The sequence below is a fragment of the Apodemus sylvaticus genome, chromosome 9 (assembly GCF_947179515.1).
Source record: "Apodemus sylvaticus chromosome 9, mApoSyl1.1, whole genome shotgun sequence".
Lineage (NCBI taxonomy): Eukaryota > Metazoa > Chordata > Mammalia > Rodentia > Muridae > Apodemus > Apodemus sylvaticus.
In genome coordinates, this window is record NC_067480.1 from 60,371,765 (window position 1) to 60,374,822 (window position 3,058).

Genomic DNA, 3,058 nt, shown 5'->3' on the forward strand with positions numbered 1-3,058 from the left:
CGCTCATGCACATGCATGTGTACTCATGTGCTTTGTGTGCTTCTCTTCTTTTGGTTTTGCTGGTGTAAATTTATTTATTACTTGTATTTTCATGGTTGTAGTTAATCTCTTTACATTAGAGTTTTAATTCTAGCATCTTGTGCAGGCCTAGATTTTTAGATTGATATTGTTTAAATTTGACATTATCATGAAATATCTGATTTTCTCCATCCATGGAGGGTTTTTGCTGGGTATAGTTATTTGTATTGTCATCTGTGATTTCTTTGAGTTTACAGCTCATCTGCCAAGGCCCTATGGCTTTTAGAGTCTCTATTGAGATATAATATGTAATTCTAAAAGATTTGCCTTTATTTGTTATTTAGCCTTTCCTCCTGCACCTTTTTTGTCCATGTAGAAGCTCTTTAGTTTATTTGTCCTCTTAGAAATCTGCACATCACAGTAGAACATCAAGTCACTGAAATTCTACTCCTTTGGCTTTTTGCCAGCACCAACACTGACCTTTGCAGTCCCCTGACCTTCTTCATTCTGTTCTTGCATTCCTTTTGCTGTTTTGGGGAGGTCATTTTCCTTTCATAAAGACCATGTGTTGCAAGTCTGTGTTAAGGCTCATTCTTCTTTGTATAATCTAAAGAATTATAGATCATGCCAAAGCCGGTTGTCTTGCCACCACTGAAGTGGGTTCTGAATCCAAATAGAAAGATGACATCTGGTGTGGTTTTGTACATTTTGGCCAGATTTTCCCGAATTTCTGTCTTTGGTACTGTTGCCTTCCCAGGATGAAGGATATCGATGATCATCTGTTTCCTCTGAAGCAGATGGTTTGTCATGAATTTCCTGGTCTGGATGTTACTGTGTCATTCATGATGGCTACAGTATTGGAGCTATAGAGGAGGGAAAGACTTCTTCTGCATCTTTTAAACATTCTTTCTTTGTTTGGTGGGTTTCTGTTATGATTATATGGCAAGGGAACCTTCTTTTCTGATACAATTTGTTTTCTTGTTCTGTAAGTTTCTTGTACAATTATAAGTATTTCCTTATTTATGAGAATTTTCTTCTGTGACTTTGTTGAAAATATATTCCTGGTTCTTTGAGGTGGGATTCTCTTCCTTTCTTTATTCTCATTAATATTAGGTTTGGCTATTTCATAGTGTCTCAGATTTCCTGAAAGTTTTGTGTTTAGAATTTTGTAGATTTAAAGTTTTCCCTGACTAATGTATTCATTTCTTCTATCATTTCTTTGATGCCTGAGATTCTTTCTTACATAATTTATAATCTGTTGGTGAAGGTTACCTTTGCAGTTTCTGTTCAAATTCCTAAAATTTTATTCCAAGAATACCCTCAGTATGTATTTTCTTTTTTTATTATAATTTTTATTTTCTATATTCTATATTTACATTCCAAATGATTTTCCCTTTCCTGGTTCCTCCCTCTCCATAAGTTCCCTAAGTCCTCTTCCCTCTGCCCATTCTCCTATCAACCTCCTCTTACTTCTCTGTCTTGGTACTCCCCTAAAATGCTGGAACAAGCCATTTCAAGATCAGGGACCTCTCCTTCCTTCTTCTTGGGAGTCATTTGATATGTGAATTGTGTCTTGGGTATTCAGGGTTTCTATGCATACATATATTTCCATATTTAGGTCTTAAATAATTTCCTACAACTGTTTTGACTCCTTGGCTTTTGTCAGGGTATTTATGTTTATTTCCTCTTTAAGGACCTCTGTCACCTTTATATAAGTGCTTTTCATTATCTTTCCTTATGCTTCAACTATGCTGGAATATTCAGACCCTGCTGTGGTAGGTAGCCTGGGCTGTAGTGGAGATGTATTGTCCTGGTTGTTCTTGTGTTCTTATGCTGATGGCTAGGTCTATAGGCATCTAGGTCTAGGTGCTATAATTTATTTTGTCTTTCTTAGGTGGGTTTTTGTCCCTGGTTTCTATTTCCTCACTAGATTTTTGGAGTGTGTGATGGCTGCATCTTGCCTGTTTTCCTGGCCTGTTTGGCTGGTGTGTTTGGCTAGTGGCTGTTTGTTCACTATGAATACCTGCTGGTGTTGGAGGTTGGGCTGCAGTGAAGAGAGAGACAAGGGGAGGCAGTCAAGGATGCAGGGGAGGAAGGCAAGGATGGGATGGTCTTTAGGGTTCACAGCATATGTGATAAAGGGGGTAGGAGAGGAAGGCTGCAGCTGCTACTTTGTTGCAGGGCTAAGGAAGAGACAGGGGGATTGGGTCTAGGGAACAGAGAGAGATGAGGAGGTCTGTCAGAAGGCTACCTGGGTTTTTAACTTTCAAAGCCTGTGGTTGAAGAGAAGCAGTCTGTTTGAGTTGGTGCCTAGGTCACAGAGAAGAGTAGGGGAACGGAGGTCAGGTGGTGATGGAGACATTGTTTCAGTAGCACTGCTAGGGAGAAGCCTAGGGATTAGGTCCTGTCTCTGATTTCTGAGGCTGGAATTAAAGGTGGTTACTATGCCTATCTTTAAGTATTTAACTACTGGGCCATCTTCCCAGTCTGAGGAAGAAAGTTTTGAAGTTGATAGAGAGATTACAGTTTCATGGATGCAAACTTATCTCTAAACCACACATCAAGTTCTGCACATTAAGTATGTTCAGCCCTTTTTAGGTCAGTCCTATCTAAATAATAAAATGACTTTTAGAAAGTATGTGTGTGCTTACCTGTGGTTTCAAATCTCTTCTGTTTGACCCTCATGGTTGAATATATTTGTTCAGTAGAAGAGTTAGAGAACTAATTCAGAAGTCACAATCTAGACTTCCCCCTAATTCCACAAACTGAGGAAGATATTTATGAGCTTCAATTTGTAACCTTGAGATCAAGCCTACAATGTTAAATGATAGAAGTCTACTATAGCATTTTCTGTGTATTAGCCACCATGTATACTGTTATAACTAACCATCTAATGAGTGACATATCAACCATGTTTCAGAAATTCTCATATACTCCCTTCAGCCAATTCATAGTCATTTTATTTTGTTTTGATTCTCCATCTGTCTCTCTCTTTCTCTCTCTCTTCTTTCCTCCCTCCTTCTCTCCCTCCCTCCCTTCT

At 38.6% G+C, this 3,058-nt stretch overlaps 1 pseudogene; it reads right to left on the reverse strand.

Moving 5' to 3' along the window:
- Nucleotides 1-462: 462 nt before the first annotated feature.
- On the reverse strand, nt 463-862 carry LOC127692604 (40S ribosomal protein S24-like; annotated as a pseudogene).
- Nucleotides 863-3,058: the final 2,196 nt, after the last annotated feature.